This window comes from Cydia pomonella, chromosome 22 (genome assembly GCF_033807575.1).
Source record: "Cydia pomonella isolate Wapato2018A chromosome 22, ilCydPomo1, whole genome shotgun sequence".
NCBI lineage: Eukaryota > Metazoa > Arthropoda > Insecta > Lepidoptera > Tortricidae > Cydia > Cydia pomonella.
In genome coordinates, this window is record NC_084724.1 from 6,893,138 (window position 1) to 6,911,931 (window position 18,794).

The 18,794-nt window shown below is 37.7% G+C and overlaps 1 protein-coding gene across 2 annotated transcripts in view; it reads right to left on the reverse strand.

Annotated features, from left to right (window-relative positions):
- The window catches only part of LOC133530085 (calbindin-32), a 175,314-nt gene that overhangs the window by 57,332 nt on the left and 99,188 nt on the right, over positions 1–18,794 (reverse strand). The gene's annotated exons all lie outside the window — the stretch shown is intronic.

Sequence of the window (18,794 nt, forward strand, 5' to 3'; positions counted from 1 at the left end):
TTATTATTATTTATTAAATGCACCTTTTCTCAACTGAACACCTGTGTCCTACGAAAGTGTCACAGCGTCAGCTTTTAAATTTGGGGTTCTAAATAATCTTTTTTCCTTTCTCATGGTATGAAAATGGGTTTTTGTTGTTCTAAAAAGTGTACAGAAAATTATATCTTTCTTGTCTTGAGTACTGTACTTTCATCCCTTGGTTAATAATCTAGTATTTCTGTTCTCCGTGCGGAAAGCGTCAACTTTGGGTACTCTGCGCTAGACGAAATTCCCAGTTTCCGGCTCCGTCGGAGAGAAAAATAGTATACACACCTTGGCTACTAAAATAAGAAAGCCTCAGATCATTTCTTACTTTATTGGCCTGTTACGTAATATAATATTGCATATGAACGGAAGAGAGGACTCTACTATAGGATTGAGAAAGTTGGAAACTAGGTATGCAGTTCCTAGTACAGTTGTATCAGGCAAATAGCCAGCGACCGTGACTTCTCTAGCACATACTACAAAGATTTGAAACAGTAATCCGTTGTACTGTATCGGCAAGCGTTTTTTACTGTGACGATTATATCTTTGTAGTATGTACAGTGTCTTTGTGTCGGACACTGGCTTTTTACCTGATACAGCTGTACTAGAAACTGCATACCTAGTTTCTAATTTCTCAATCCTACATTAGAGTCAATTGTCATTACAATTCTACGAGGTCTTAGCGGAACGGCCTGGTACTTCTTTGACTCGACTCATAGATCAGTATGGGCAGCTACATCCCAATTCCCATGCAGCTACTCGAAAATGATCCTGGTCCTTTTTTCAACAATTCCATGAATGAAATAAACATTTCCATCGCTTAAGGCCTAGTTTTGGATTGTTGCTGACGATAGGTAATATTAGACAAGCCTGCCTATCACTTACTAAAAAACTTTTCATGGTCTACTTGGCTACACAACTAGGTCAACTTATAATAAAACTATGTTTATCACAAAATAGATAAATTAAAAAGTGGCCTAGGATTTAATTTATTTGACTGTTCCAAAAGTCGTAGAGATTAGAAAAAAAAAAAATTATAGCCTGGTTCAGTGTCCCACTGCTTGGCATAGGCCTCTCCCCTTAATCTCCACAAATCCCGTGCTTGTTCCATCCAGTAACTGATAAAGGTGTATAGATGTCTAAGAAGTCGTCCCACGACCTCCGTCTGGGTTTGCCACTTACTTCCGCGCCTGTCTTGCGACATTCAAAAATATCTTTGTTTAAATAACGTTAATGACATACTGTTCGTTCTCCGTACACTGTGTTAAATTTAAAGTTTAAATTGCTTGGAAACCGGTCCGGTGCCAAATTTGCGGTACACTGTTGCAGATTCTGCTTAAAAATGACAATTTATCGTTTTGATGTTCGTATGTTCGAAATACATGCATATTTTTCTGGCAGTTGGATCCAGAAAGCATACTAAACTTTAATGGTCAGTGATCGGAACTATGGGAGTAAAACTTTAACAAAACTTATCAAGCGGACGTAAAAAGGGTGCTTATAGCCTTAAACCTATTCAAATACCTATGAATGTAAATATTTTTATGGCTGTAAGTACTATACTATTCCTATCCTTATTGACATGAATATTTTAGGGCTGTATGCACTATTTTATGTCCGCTTAACAAGTTTTGTTAAAGTTTTACTCCCATAGTTCCGATCACTGTTAATGGTATTTGCATCTGCAAACTATCTATGGTATCATTTTGATACTTTTTCATTAAGATTACAAAGTTTACAAACCATGACTAAGAACCTATTTATGATTAACAACTTTATTTATATAAAAAACAATAGCCGAAATCTGTGAGATGGAATATATAGGCCAAACGGAATAGTTTTACTATAATCCCAGGGCCGAGAATGCAAAAAACATCTCTTTGATACATTTCGGCGAGTTATAGAAGAGCTAATGTTTTTTCACAATTCGGGGTTGGCTATTTGGCGCTGTGGGGTCTTCTCTGTGACTGTGAACGTTGTGCTTCAAGACTCTAACAGATGGCGTTAGTATAGCCACTTCCTATACAAAGCGTGCAACCTTATAGGAAGCGCCATGCATTCCCTACATCGACGGAGATCCGAATGCCAGTTGTAATAAATAAACTCTCAGTGAACCTCGGTCCCTAGGCACAACACCCACCTGGAGAGAGTACTCTTTATTACGTCTCTCAACCTTTCCACAGCGTCATAGTATGAATGACACATGGCAGCTACATAATCTACATATTACTTATTTTCTCTGAGTAAGGTCAGATATAACAAAACCCATGTATAAGTCGTGTGAAATCTAGTAGAGTCAGACCAAGATAGGTTGGCAGCGAGCCCAGACGGTGCACGTGTTATTTTAAACGTCAAACTTCTATGAAATTATGACGTTTAACTGTTTGGGCTATCAAAATCGCTGCCAACTTATCTTGGTCTGACTCGAGCGCTATAAAAGTATCACGTTTTATTTGCCATCAGCTAAAGGTAGAGTTACATTGTATATCGCTTTCCTCGAGCTTTACTGTAGGTAGAGTTACATTGCGTATCGGTTTCCGAGCTCCGTCAATAGACATTTTACCCGACACTTGGGGAAATAAAATAAAGCTGGGACAACGACTTAGCTCTGCAAACGGCTGAAATAGGAGATAAAGTTAGGTATTTATGCTGGTCGTTATCATGTTTTATTGCAACTAGACATCTCAATGAATTACAAAAATTACAACAATTATCGTAACATTACAGTTGTACATTTTAAATAAAAAATAAGCAAAGGCGTTTTTGTTAAAGTTTAAAAGCGCATTACACGACGAGTTTTTTATTTTTAAGAGGATTAAAAAGTCCTATAACAAATGACTGAACATAGTGCGCTGAGATTGTTTCAGAGTTAACCAATCAGTGAGTGGAAAGTAAAACAATGTAGTATAACCTAGTCGGTACATTGTTGGACTGCTGGCTCAGTTCAGTTTTACAACTAAACAATTAGACCATCTATTGCCACATTTCCAAACAGCGGCGTGAAAAATTTATTATTATGTATTTAATGATACTAGTTCCAGCCCGCGATTTCGTGAGCATAGTTGCGAGAATATTAACCCCATTTCACATGCTTATGTTATGAGTTGACCTTTAAAAATCGTTTTTACAAGCTTTTATTTAAGGGCTGAAAACCAGCACTGAAACCGCGCCGTAAAGGCGGGGCTTCCAGCACATAGCTGAGAGATATAATTTCTAGGTTAAGTATAAGTAGCTTAAGTGTGTAAAAATAATTGTAATTTAACCATGTGGCAATATAGTACATTACGATACAAGTGCGAAAAATAGGAAATTCGAAACGAGTGGCGATAAATTAAAACACGACCGAATGGAGTGTTTTAAATCGACACGAGTTGCGAATTGTCTATTCGCACATGTATCTTACAACGTTTTACAGTACATATGGCCCTTTAAATGTTCGACACAGTAACGTAATATGCTAATATTCGTACTAGTGCTATAAAGTAGCACCATATGTACTGTAAAATTATTTATATATCTATCTATCTATTTAGTTTCACCTGTCTGTCGGTCTGTAATCAAATCTTGCAAGCTAAATTTGATCCACTTCCCGGTTTCCGATTGCGCTGAAATTTTGCATGCATGTATAAATCGGATGACAATGCAATATTATTATGACATAGAGCTGATCTGATGATGGAGACAGGAGGTAGCCATAGGAACACTGTGATAAAACAAGACAACCTAATTGTGTTTGGGGTTTTTAGAACTGTCTCGATGAGAATTAGTTAATTGTAGAATGAAAAATGTCAGTCAGGGATAAAAGCTTGTACCAAAATTGAAATTTCTGCTAAAACTTATTTAGTAGTACTTTTTATAATTTGAAGGACATATATTTTAAATTTCACTATCCTGTCTAAAGTGTATTATACGTCTTATCATGTAAACAAACGTGACATTTCAACAATATGATTCATAGACAATTCACAATCTAGATATCTTAATGTCAGATGATCTGTTCGTTACCGCGATTATTGATGAAAATCTTATTAGGAATGATATTTTTCAGTGGTTATTTGATTGATTTCAATACTTTGTGAGTTTCTTTAAATACACAACAACATTTCAAGTGATGATTATTGTGTAATTCCAGATAAAAGTGTGATAATGTCTTCGAGAAGTGTTTGTTTACATGATAGGACAAGTAAGGATGACACTTTACAACGGTTTAGCCTGTACGTTTTATGTAACTATTACTTGAAAAGGGAAAGCTCTATGATATATCTACTTATTTATCGAGAACAAATTTACACTCATAAGCAAGGAAAACGGGTTAATTTATATCAAAAGTTCTATAAAAACTACCTTATTTATACCCGAGAATACTTTACAAATAAGAGAACTATATTCAGGCCACTGCTTAACGACGCACGGAAGGGACCGCATTTTTTGTATAAAAACTACTGACGGGAAATGCGACGCGAAATGAGTTTCTTTGCGGCTACTTTTCCTGTTACTTTTATAAATAGTGATGGGAATTTCCTGAGAAACTAGCTACAGTCCCGGCCAATAATATATCACCTCTATGTTTTTAAGGTAGAACTTATTTAAATATATTTGTAAGTGATTTCCACCTCACTACTTACAAAAAGAAATGAAATCCCATCAAAAATATTTTCATGAAAACGATGCCAAAAACGATCGTTATTACAAGAAGTTACGTAATAAAAAGTAATGAATAGTGAATAAATTTTTCACCTCACGTCCATGTGACGGTTGCGAAACGGCCAAGCTTTTGACTAAGGTGTAGAATTAGTGAAGTTGGGGCTTGTAGAGTTAGAAGCTTGGCTCTACTTACAATAGATCTGATAACTTTTTGCCACTGCGAGCCTTATGGTTTCGTCTTGGCAACATTTTACATGAAAATATTTTTGATGGGATCTTACGCGGGTATCACACAGATGGATCCAGAATTGAAGCGACGAGCGAATTCGCATCCAATGTCAATGCCTTAAGTTTTTGGACAGACGGATAAGGCGAAACTGTAAACAAGAGTTTCGTATCTGACAATTTGGCTACGGAACGCTATACGCATTGACATATATCTAAGGAGGAATGGGGCCATTCGTGCAGTCTGACGCCACAACGCGATTGGTTGATGAGTTCGCATCACGTGCGCAATTGGTCGCAACTAGTTGCGTTAGACTGCACGATTGGCTCGAATTTGTTAGTGACACCGCTGAATTAGCACCATTCTCAAGCCCCTAAATCCCGTCCTTAGATATATGTCAATGGCTATAAGAGTACAAATAATACATTGTTACAAACAAATATACTTTTAGTTCTTGGCATCCAACATAAAATAATCATTTAACTTCATCTCATACAACCCCCCAAAGTTATTTTAATGAGCAAAACGGCGCAGTAGCCCCACTCTGTCCTAGAAGGACTTCTCCTTTGTTAACATTCAACGAAAAATTCTCATAAATCTCTCGACCTCTCCAATTAGGTTTGAGCTCTGTTATTCCAAAGAGCGCCGGGATGTCGAAATTTTCAACAAACGATATTGTGACGGATTTCGAAATGAATTAAATAACACAGTTTTCTAAACCCTTTCTATTCATAACCGCCAATGGATTAGGTGGTTTTTTGAATTGCAATATGTAGGAGACAATCCGCAATGTTTTTTTTCATTATGACGACACGTAACATATTTTGAAAACCTGTAAAATGGTCGTTAAAGTAAAAAAAATGCATAAAAAACACTTAGGTCTCCGCGAGTTCAAATTACATTGGTTCACTTGAGAATTCAGTTCTCCCGCTGAATATTCAATTACACTTGCCTGAGACCCGTGAAATCCAAGCGCTGCCCAATTGGACAACAAATACCGCTGAAGGGAAATTAAGTAAAATTTTGACGATTAGGAAATCAACAATATCATTACACTACTTAAACGAACAAGCTCATTCTTCACTACATTTCTGTTGAAAACTGAAAAATAAATATTCCTTTTTATTAGTCGCCTTAAGGCCCTTTAAGCCATTATAAGCCAGAGAGAATATATTTCCCACATGATTCTGAACTTTGTTTCAAAATGATAGGGTTCAATTTTGCATCATGGGTTAAAACACATGTTAACTTCTAAAGCAAGTCAAATTACACTGGATCGTTCGAGAACTCGACTCTCCACCAATGAGAACGCTCCATGACCCCGCGTCCGAGCCCCGTGAAATGCAAGCCCTGTAGATAATGATTTGTGAGTTGGCCGCTGTCCAATTGGCCAGATACGGCCGAAGGTATATTTGTTTGGATTTACAAGTCAAGGGCGAGTGATTACTTATTAATACTTAAAACGTTTATAGGTATCTTTGAAAATATATATTTATTTGACAGATTTCAGTGTGTACGGGCTCATTTAGATGATGTAAGAACTCGCATGCGAGTTTCATTAATTATAAATACTTAAATACATAGACAATACCCCAATGTCACTTTTTTTAAATGTAAATGCTTGATTTGTTAAAAGAAATATGAAAATCACTATATGTATGCCTTTCACATTTGAAGAGTTCCCTCGATTCCTCATGGATCCCATCATCAGAACTGAGTTTTGACAAAAACGGGACCAATCTGTATATATATAAATTCAAATAAAAAAAATAATTCAAAATCGGTTTAGAAATGACGGAGTTACGGAGAAACAAACATTAAAAAAAACATAACCTAGTTGATAACGTCCTTTGGAAATCTTGAAGTCGGTTAAAAATATAAAATTTCGATTACACAGAGAAACAATGGGTATCTACGCCTTGAAATTAAATCAATATAATAAATTGAAATATAACCTTACATCGCAATTCAATTGAATGTCGAAGTTAGGTTATATTTGAATGTCGGATGATTGAGAATCGATATCAAATACCATCGTTCATAATTATATTAGGTAATTTGTATCGGTTTTTAGTGTTTACCCAAATACGAGATAGGTTAGCAGTCTATTTAAATATTAGAATCACCATCAGATATATCGGAGTGACCAAGGTGCTCACAAATATCTGAACACGCCTCTATTGTTAAGGCGCTTGAGCACTCAAGTGTTCAGATATTATTGAGCACCTTGGCCGCTCTAATATATCTGATGGCGACTGTACAATCAGCAGAAAAAGCAGTAGAAAATTAAAAATGACTTTCACGCACTCTTAATACTGTATAAGACGGTGACGGTGTGTGACGACCGGTTTGGCCTAGTGGGTATTGATCCTGCCTACGAAGCCGATGGTCCCGCGTTCAAATCCTGGTAAGGGCATTTATTCGTGTGATGAGCATGGATATTTGTTCCTGAGTCATGGGTGTTTTATATGTATTTAAGTATTTATAAATATTTATATATCGTTGTCTAAGTACCCTCAACACAAGCCTTATTGAGCTTACTATGGAACTTCGTCAATTTGTGTATATGTAATATTTGTTATCATTCATCTTAGGCTAGGTTTTTATAATATGGATATAAAAGTAAAAAAAAAACAAATTATTATTATTTGTGTCTCCATTTTGCATTTCACGGGCCTATACATACCGGTCTTTTGATAAGCTTGGTGAGGACATAGATCCAACACGTAGATGCCTTTTGAAGAGCTTTAATGTCTGCTGGAACCCGTTCACAGGCGCAAAAATAGACACCCATAAACCGTTCTGAGCAGGCATTGGGACTATTGTAAAAAAAGTGAACAGTATACCGGTCTGTGGATGGAAGTTTGGGTGGACAATGAGACTGGGTTATTGCAAATAACCTGCCATAACAATGCTAACACAAGTTATCGAGGCAGGTGGTGACTCGCCCCTAACTAGATGGACCCCTGAAACTGCCGTCGTAAAGACGACCTGGAGCAACACCGGTGTGAGTGGCTCAGGGGTGTCGAGAGGTGTACGCCGCTTTCTACCCAGTGGCTGATAACAGCCACCTAGCCAACTCGTATCTAATCCATCTTTCACTTCCACCCCTGGAGCATATAGCTCTTCCGAGATTACGACTCCCCTACGGACGGCCAATGAAGGCATGCCAGAGCTGAGAGTCCAGCGGGTCCCCTTGGGGTCCACTTGGATTAACGAAGACACGCTGGAGACGGACATCCTGACCGACTCTCGGGAGCCGCGGATCCGTGGGGTCGTTTCTCCCCAACATCTCGCCACAAGCTGCTCTGCGGGCTTATTATTATTAGTATGTCTTTTCCATATCTTAAACTACTACCTTTTCCATATCTTAAACGTGGGGTCTGCGTCGCCCTTTGCAGCCTGCCGCCCCGGGCCATGGTCCCCTTGGCCCTAGGGTAAATACGCGCCTGATACCAAAAAAACTCCAAAATACTCTAAAGTGAAAAAACTTCTAAATCATCATAAACTTTCCATACAGACACAAAAGATCCAACTTTTATAACAACTCATATGTACGAAAACAAATACATTAAGCAGACAGGTACTTCAGTAATTTAATTATATTTTAGCCTAAAAAAGTTCCACTGGCAATAAAATTGCTACGAAATTCCATCCAATCGATTCTCAAAATGAAACAGAGGGCCTACCGCGAAAACCGATGTTTGCAAATCTTTCTCTTTTACTTCAATTAAGACGTAAATAGAGTGACAGAGCAAGATGCCCGCAATTCGCGAACTTCGGTGTTCGCAGTAGGCCTACAGTTTTATAGGATAAGTCTCAGGTAATTCTCGTGCTAAATCAATTTGTTTACAAGTGAAATTACACTTTATGCCTTTGGTGTAAGGTCGAGAGTAATGTGTTGGAATCGTTAGACTCTATGGACTTGTTTGTTAGCATATTGATTGATTCTTTATAGCTTTCGTTATGGAGCCTTGTTTTATGGATGCTTGGATCATATAGATTAAAGATAAATCTTACTGATATTGATATAATAAATCTAAATATTTGGAAATCTAAAATCTTTGAAAAATACCTGTATCATTTTATACCAAGTGTCTCCTGCAATACGAGGAAATAATCAAAACCTAGATTGTACTTCTCAAACTATGTCCAAAAGAGAGGTATGGGCGAGATGACTCTCGCTTTGTGTGGTAGAGCACCGCTTATCGGACGTCATTCCAGATCTAGAGCAGAGCCCAACTGGGGAAGTACCTCCACCTTACAGAAAACCGCAGCCAAATTACACTAGACCCTACTCATAGTGTTGTGTTCCTGCCGGTGAGTAAGGTTGCCGAGCTCACCGAGGGTGCGGAGTGTTAGGGTCGGCAACGCGCATGTAACTACTCTGGAGTTGCAGGCGTACATAGGCTACAGAGACTGCTTGCCATCAGGCGGGCCGTATGCTTGTTTGCCATCGATTTAGTATTAAAAAAGTCGTCATTTTGAAGGTTCCGTAATCAAATGGCAAAAAACGGAACCCTTATGGATTCGTCATGTCTGTCTGTCTGTCCGTCCGTATGTCACAGCCACTTTTTTCCGAAACTTTAAGAACTATACTGTTGAAACTTGGTAAGTAGATGTATTCTGTAAACCGTTAAGATTTTCACACAAAAATAGAAAAAAAAACAAAATAATTTTTGGGGGTTCCTCATACTTAGGACTGAAGGCCGATTTTTGTTATTAATGATTATGAAGTTAAGTTACATTCACTCGATGGTCTCATCGGAAGATCAGCGCTGGAAGTCGCCAGCAACATGCTGAGATGAGGCCATTTCGAGACACTTTACTCTCACTATGTTCTCTTTTATGTATGTCTATTACTACCTAAGTTCACAAAACAACCTGTATCAATTTCTCCGGAGGAATCACTGAATCCTGAGTCACAGGCTTTGTCCTAGTTCAGGAAACAGAGGCTCAATCCTAATGGAACTGTTACAAACCTAAAATAAGTTTTATTTTGTAATTTAATGTAAGGCTCACATTCTGTATTAGGTTTCAAGTAAATAAAGATTTATTTATTTATTGCTGTTTGTGTGTTTATGTATGAATAAAACAAATTCTATTATAGTCTAAATTAGTATCAATTTTAACGTCAAAACACGTGTTTACTGAATAAGATAGCAGAAACTAATTACAACTAAAGTAATTTAACTTTGACACAGTTCTTAGTTCCCATAACTATCGCGGCAGATGGTGAATTTTGGATGAAACTGTAGGGTTCGGCCTTCGTGGGACTTTGCCTTAGGTTTTAATTATTTGTAAATGTAATTAAGAGGGAAGAATAGCTTTGCGATCCTAGCGAAATAACAGTACTTTTTCTATGAAATCCCATTTCGAGAGAAAACGTTTTCCACTAAATATATCTTAACAAATCACTTTAATTTTGATGTTGAACGCTTCAGCATAATGTGTTCTAGGTTTATAGGTTTCGCTTTAAAAAAACATTTATTTTATTTTATTGTAAATTAAAAAAAGGAAACATAAACCTAGTCTTCATAAACAATAACATACTAAACAATAACACACTATATTTGTACGAAGTTTTAATGTTTGTGAGGAACAACTTGCCATCGTTTTCGAAAGTAAACGTCTCTGGCAAGGTGATTCGCTCAACAGGACGTCTTAGAACCGTCCCGCGTCGCATGGCACTTGCAGGGAAAAACCCGCGTGTCATCGGTCCAACTTACTACGAGCGACTACCTCAAGACTTAAAAGACGAGCCCTCTAATGAAAAATTTAAGAGCCGTTTGAGAAACTTTTTATTGGATAACCCATTGTATTCTATAAAAGAGTTTTATGACATTACCAATTAGATTTATTTAAATAGTAAGCATATTGTCGACATCTGTATTTTAAGATTTACTATAATTTACTTCTTGGTTAGCTTAATAACGACCCTAATGGTGACATTATTTCTTATGCTGACATTATTTCTGTAACTGTAACTATTTATTTTCTACCTTAATGACGATCCGTTCTTGGTGAATTTATTTATACAATTGAAATTTAAAAACTTTAGTCATTTTAAATGAATTATTAATTGTCACATGTTTTTCCTATGTATATAAAGTAAGACAAACTGACAATCACAATATAAATTCCTAAGAATTTACCACGCGTAGTTTTAAGTGAAATTGTATATTGTGAGATAAATAAATCATATCATATCATATCATATAAATACCGGTTTGTTAAAAAGCTAATATATACACTTCAGATGAAATTGGGTAAATACAAGCACCACAACTAATTACTTCCCGTCCTTATATTTCCAATAATCAATATTACTTTGGCGTACCGGGAACACAGATTTACTCCAGTAGATTCTACTCGTACTTTATGACACGTATAGCGAAGAAGGTGAAGTTCAATAGAAATTGTAAATAATGAAAAAAACACGACCTAACATTTTTACGAAAATTGTTATAACTGAAATATTAAATATATACTTTCACAAAAAAATTATATAGATAAAAAATATTTAAGTAGGTATAGGTACACAGTGTGTGTTTGTGATATAATCGCAAACTTAAACTAGACGTAGGTTTTAGTACAATAAAACAATTCTGAAAGATTTTTGAAATTTAGTCTTAACTACCAGAACATAATTAATTTTGTTTTTTTTTTTTCGATCAGCATTGCTGCTTTTGTGACGTCGTGACATTAAATGCCAAGGTTTGGGTTAAAATTAAGCAGTTATTATAGTTATAGTTAGTTGAATTATTTTACATGGAAAAATAAAAGTAGTATATTTTTTACAAAACCTATGAAAGTGTGTTCATTAAACTAACTACCCTTTGATTATGCGGTCGTATCAAAGAGACACGCTGTATAGCTTCTTAAATCCTTTATAAATATTTTATATTTATAGCTTCTTAAATTTTTTGTGAAAATATATATTCATTACTAATATTTCAGTTAAAGCAACTTTCGTAAAAATGTTAGGTCATGTCTCAAATACTAACAAGATATATCATAGAAATTGCAAATAATGGAAACATTGTTCACATCTATTTATAAGATTCTGGTTGTCCTAAGTGCGAGATTACGAGGTAATTAAGGTAAATTGGACTGTTGTGCAAATTCTATTGAATTTCACTTTACGATGGCTCGTGCCACTCGGGATAGCTAATACATTATATTCTGTGACCGTGTATTAGACAAAATGAAATGGTATATGTATGGTCACAAATTATTTTACTCGTAGTACAAGTCCGACTATGTGAGACTATGAGAGTAAGTGGTTAGAGCGATCGGACCGGTGTTCCAAAATATCACGAGTCCGTGACCAAAGCGGTGAATGTTTCTAACCTCCTGTCTGTGTATGATAAATACTGACCGAATTTTCAACTCATTCTCAACACTTTCAATCATTTTGCATTTTTTTTTTCACATCATTTTTTTCCGCTTTTTACAGCATAACCAAGGTCTTACGATTTTTAACCACCACATACATATTATACGATTAAATTAAAATGTTGATAATTCGTAAACCCTAATGCAAAGACATAAGGCTCATCGATGGACACAGTTACGAGTATCCTGGATAGTACACGGCCCATATGCTCCATCTAAGAGGTCAGTATCTGTGATGAGACACTTAACGGAACAAACATGGGCATGTTCTGCCAAGACATGTGAAGGGGGCTTATTAATATGATTTATACGCGGTATTTCCGGGCCTAAATGATATTCAAACCTTCAAGAAAAGAGCATACGCCATCTTAAACCAACCCACTTGCAACCCCTCTGGTGTTGCGGATATCTATGAGCGACGGTAACTGATTACCATCTGGCATTTTGTCTTTTTTTCATTTATTATTCAAAGGCACATACATTATCAATTTTAAAGTTACTCGCTAAACAGTTTGTTGGCGAGACGTAGCTTATTTTTTAGAATTGTATGCACCTAAAAGAGTCGAGTGGGTACCGTACAGTCAGCTGCAAAAATATGTATCGAGAGACTGGAATTGATGAAATTACACTGGAATAAGATGCTATGGGACATATTTTTGAGTAAGATGTGTACACCCATATTGAAGAACTGAAACCGAATACAACAGATTGTGCAATTGACATTGTAATTTATTTATAAGAAAACCAAGACCATGTTTATTAAGAAATACTTACACAATACATAAATAAATATATATATTTCGTTCGTTTTATTGTGTAGGCGATTATAATATTTAAAAATTACATGCCTGGGCGACCGAGCTTTGCTCGGTTATAACTATTTATTGTAATATGTTGGTGTATAGGTGATAATCTACATAAACTTAAAAAGTAAAATGTGAACTGACAATTATTATTATTTACAATCGATTTCAACCTTACAGCACTTGTCACAGAGTAACGCCATCTATTGTCAATTTCTCTTATTACATAGCTCATTTTATTACTAAGTAAATTAAACTTGTCTAAAACAATAAAAATTAAAAATATATATCTTGAACATATAAAAAAAAAGATAGTCACCGGGCGAGATTCGAACCCGTAACACTCGTTTCTAGCCGTCCGCGTCTTAACCCGCTGGACCAGACGGACAGTGGCCGGTATCACGAAATTAGCGACCATATTCTGCGTCGAAAGAATAACGCATGAAAACTCGAAACTTTTTAAACGTCAACGTCAAACCAATTGCACCCGTCATACCAGGGTATGCTGATGAGTCAGAAGTCAGATGGACCTCTTCGTCAGCTAGGAACCCTCAAGTTTAAGCTCCACCATATGTTTGAAGTACTATTGGCAAAAACCCTGAATCAAACATTTCATTGCTGTAGTAGGTTATTTGATGTATTAATCAATTTCATAGCACATTCCATTAAATTTCGCATGACCTGTCGCACAATTACTGCCAACAAAAGCTGCATTAGATCGAATACGAATCGATCCTAAACTTTTTAAACTTTCCGGGATAATTATCTTCTTCCTCATTTCTAAGCTCTCTTGTTCTGGTATTCTTCTAAGTTCCAGTGGTTTTCGTAGATCATCAAAAGTATCTGGTCTTCTTGGTGCAGATAAAATAAGTTGTAAAGATATTGTTAAGATGAATATCTTTACGATCATTGTATTACTAGGTGAATATCCGGAGAAGTGTAAAAAGGACGTGACTTATTTTTGTTGTGTTTTTAGAGTTTTCAATGGTTGTGCTGGTGTTTCTATAGGAGTTATAAGAGGAATCGATGTATGTTTGTGTTGACGACACCGTTATAATGTTCAAATTCCACACAATTCAGGTAAAAACTCCATAAAGAACTCAGGATTATACTCGTTCCTGGATTAAGCTGCTGATGTTTCTTCCAAACCGTTCTTTAGCAATAAACCACCTGATGTTGCCTCTTCTTTAATCAATTGTTTTTCTTTAAGCTGTATCTTTTACCGAGTGCCAATAGTTGATGATGATGAGACTAAAATCGACTCGTTAACGTGTCTATTACGGCAGCTGGTTGTGTACTCTCCTTAATCCGACGATTTTCTGTATCTGGATATTTAGGATTTCTTTGTAATCTTGCTTCGAGTACGTGGTAGTGGGGTACCTACGAGTAGGAGTTTTTGGAGGCGGGAAGGTGTGCGTTTGGGAATTCAGTGGGACTTCTTTACAACACCTCTGAGGGCTCTGAGCTCGTATGTAATGCAGATTATCAGTATTTAGTACCTTCCCTAGCGTACAATATTCCTCGTTGCCTTCAATAAATTTTAGTTAATAATGCACCTTCAAAATGTTGAAATATTTTATTGTTCCTTACACCGCGTTGGTGTTACAGTAGCCAATGGATGCTTTCAACTCTAATAGATACCAAAGCGCGTCACAGAATCTTCCTTTTTTGCTTTAACACCCACTAAATATTAACAGGAACCTAAGTTATTTCAGTTCTCTTTGAAACACAAATAATAAAATGCATAAAATTGCACAAACACATTTGCAGTTTCGCTCACAATCCAAACTACGGGAACGTGGATTATTATACTTATTATTTACAGATTAATTTATACGCACGTATCTGTTCGAAAACCGTGTGGAACTGATTTGAATGTTAAGTATTGCCTAACAAAGACTTGGTGATTAAGCTAATATACTAGTGCAGCCGTTAAGTGATTAGTAAATTGAGCAGTAGTTGTAATTAAAAAGAAATATAAGCAGAAATTTTCCTCAATTAATATTCTTTTTACAAGCTTTCATTTAACTTGCCCTGTTAGTGTGTATGTTATTTTGTTAGTGTCAAATCTTGGAAACTATATTTGATCCACTGCCCGATTTACGATTGATCTGAAAACTTGCATATATATGTAAGTCGGGTGACAATGCAGTATTGGGTCATTCTCGCATTTCGTGCAAATCGGTGTTTTAGGTAATTTACCAAAAATTTGTTGTTGTTTTCGAATATCTGTAAAAGCAAGGTTGTAACATACGGCCTAAAGTATATGTCTCTTCAACGAACAATTCTAAAAAGGTAATAGTTTTCTTTATATTTACAATTAACACCCAATTTTTTCATTCCTCTCTACATGTAACGCATGAAGGTATAACTTTGACCTACATTTGAACCTTAAGATACTAAAAATAGAAAACTCGTTGTTTGCTCACTTAATGACTAATTTAGTTATGTTTTAAATCGTTTAATATTAGAAGCTAGATATTAACAGTTAAAATTATACAGCCTTATAAGTGTATGGTTCAAGTAATTTCTTCATTACCGACGCGAGAAATGGATTAGCTATATTTTGCTACATAGCAAGGGTATATAGCGTCTACCGCCGATGCTACGCATTGTTCGTCAGTCAGTTGGCCGCGTGATCTCGTAGCGGACGCGCGTATGCCGCTGTTAGCGAACATACCTACGTTCTCGCGTGTCGAAAAGGAGTGTGGTTCAAAACAATCTTCATCGCCATCCAGTGATTTACACAGTAAGTTCCAAGTGTACATTATTATAATTATACGTAATGAAGTGTTTTAGTGTTGCCTTCCAGATGGTTTATTCTGCAAAATTAAGGTCTGATGCCAACCGACGTAGGCGACAAAAACTTCCAAAACTTCATTCATATCTGTTTCATTCACTTCTTTTCCTTCCAGTTTTACTGGGGAAGGTAATGAATGCATTAAGAAGGTAATGATAATATATTCGAGGCAGTACATTTAATGGAAAGAGGCTCAGTTATTATAAAGATTACGTTGTTATAAGCATTTAAAACTGTAGATATGTAATAATAGGGGAGCCCAACCGGGGATTTTTCGGGTTTACTCGAGCGCAGTAGATTCACATAAACCTGCCGCTCTGTTACCTTTACTTGTGATGACACTCAAAACATGAGTGTTCAGTACTTCTGTGATACATAGTTTTGAATGTAGGGGTGCGTCTGATAAATATTAATCTTAAGAAATAGTATATCATAAAAATCTGTTTATTCTACTTCTGGTTTTAGTTCATAAGCCTGGTTCGTCGTGCATAGCAGCTCCGGACGAAGATACGGAGCCAACTGCACCACCTTAGCATCGTCGCCGCTCGCGAATTCGTTGCACCGCACTTCGTAACGACATGCGGTGACAGTGTGAGATAATCGCCTTTTTTTGGTGAAGCAGGGGTAAATGCATTTACGCGTCTCACCCCCTGGCTGACCTGGCCCATGTGGGGGTAGTATGTGGGACTCGCTCCTCCCACAGCTCTCTCTGCTACACAGAGGGAGGGAAGGAGAATACCCACTAACATCCCCTGCGGCGTCACCCGCTCTGCCGTTACTGGGAGCGCCGAGGGATTGCAGCCATTCTACCACGACGCCCCCCAGCATAGACGCTGGGAGCACCCGCGCTAAGGAAGGAGAGGACCAGGGACGCTATGGCCCTCCCCCTAGACGTGTGGGGCCGTATGGTGGGTACCCAGCCCACCAGCCCTATTGGAAGATCAGACTAAGGCTGCTGCATAGCGCCTTCGCCTTCTCCTCTGCCGTCTGCGCCTGAGAGGATGCGCGTCCACATTTTCCTCGCGTATTCGCTCAGCGGCCTCCTTTTGTGTCATAACGGTTTCACAGAAGGTGGCAACCGCATTCCATGATCTTTCGCTGCATAACATGGCCGAGACAACACTATGCAGCGAGAGATTACGCCCAATAACGCCCGTTAGGGCACCTCTCTCGGTATTCCACCGGTTACACACCTGCAAGGTGTGTTGGGCTGTGTCGTCCGAGTCACCACATTCATGACAGACCGGACTCGGCTCCCGTTGAATTTTGTGCAGGTAGTGACCGAAGCACCACCTGGGTTAGCCGGTATGATAGCACACCTCTTTTCCGCTTTATCCATTCCCGGAACGATGAAAAGAGTTTTCCTTCCATCGTTCCAGGAGCCTCTCTTCTGCCTGACGTAGCACTCGCTCCGACTCTTCGGGGTCTACGCGTTCTCTCCGCGCCCTCGCCTGCGCCCTCATTCGGTACCTCTCCGCCAGTACCTGAGCATCAAGCAAGCGGAGGGGTATTAGCTAGGAGGCACGCTGCGGCATGGGACACCGTTGAATATGCCCTGATGGTGCGTTGTGCTGCTACTCGCTGAGGCCGCCTGAGTAGGGCGCTGTTGCGCTCCGAGAGCTTGTCCGCCCATATTGGCGCCCCATACAGCGCCATGCTCCTTAGTACTCCCGCATACAGTCACTGACACGGAGCATTCGGACCGCCTACATTTGGGAGCAGTCGGCACAGGGCTGAGGCATTCAAGTTCCCGGATTTGCGAGCCTCCTCTAGCACATTGTTGGCTTCCGTGCAGACTTCGTCAATTATGTCCCCCTCATAGATTTTCGAGACCGGGGAGGAGCTCTTTACAACTTCTGAGCTGATGGCAGGAGTTGCCCTGGTATACTCATAGATGTTCTTCCCTCGTGCACGTATGATACGTCGCTCCGCATCCTCATCAACGTCAGAGATCATTTCATACTCATCCGAATCTATATTCCGCAGTTGTGTTTTAGCTCTTGACATGCCTGAATATTTACCTCCAGGTTTTCCTCTACGCGCAGTGTTTATTTTTGGGGCAACATCCGGCTACAGATTCCCAGTATCGTCTTCGTGTGCACGTTTCCCATTTTTATAGGGCTTCCCTTAGTCAAATGTTCTTTAAGGACTGCTTTGTTATCACTTTGTTTTAGCATTAAAATGGCCAGGCCAGAGAAAAAAATGACCAAAGAAGACTAACTAGCAAAAGATAGGCAGCGTAAAACAGAAAAATATTAGATTATAAAAAATAATCTCGAATTATATGCGATACAAAGAAAAAGAAAGAAATAGATACTTGTTAAGAAAGGAACAAAAAAGATTTGTAGCATGAAGGAAATGACACCTCGTGCCGTGCTCAAAGAAAACAGAAAGAAATGGCGGTCAAATAGTAAAAAAAAAATTTATGTAGAAATTTGCAAAACACGCCATTAAAATAATTGCTATGCAAGAGATTTAATCGAAATTGCGTAGGTAGTGAGTCAATTAATGATAATGTAACAATTTAAAATAATAGACTAATCAAAGACCGATTGAAATTTAGTTTAGTTTTTTGAATAAAACAATAATTATGTTGGTTACTTAAACTATTAAATAACGAATAAGGATCGGCTGTAACAAAATTCTTCTTATTCAGAAGCATACATATATATTTCTTTGGGAGAGTTTTTATGCCACCTTTTCACTATTTCATAGTTTTATGCAGGTATACAGGGTGATTCATGAGACGTGAGCAGGACTAAGCCTACACAATCAGTAAATGTTAATGAACCGTTCACCATCATATTTAAGTAAAACAATCTCGCTTTATTTCTGTTATTTAACTTTTTGGGAAGGACAAATTTGATAATCTACAATCATGGATACCCTACAACACTTA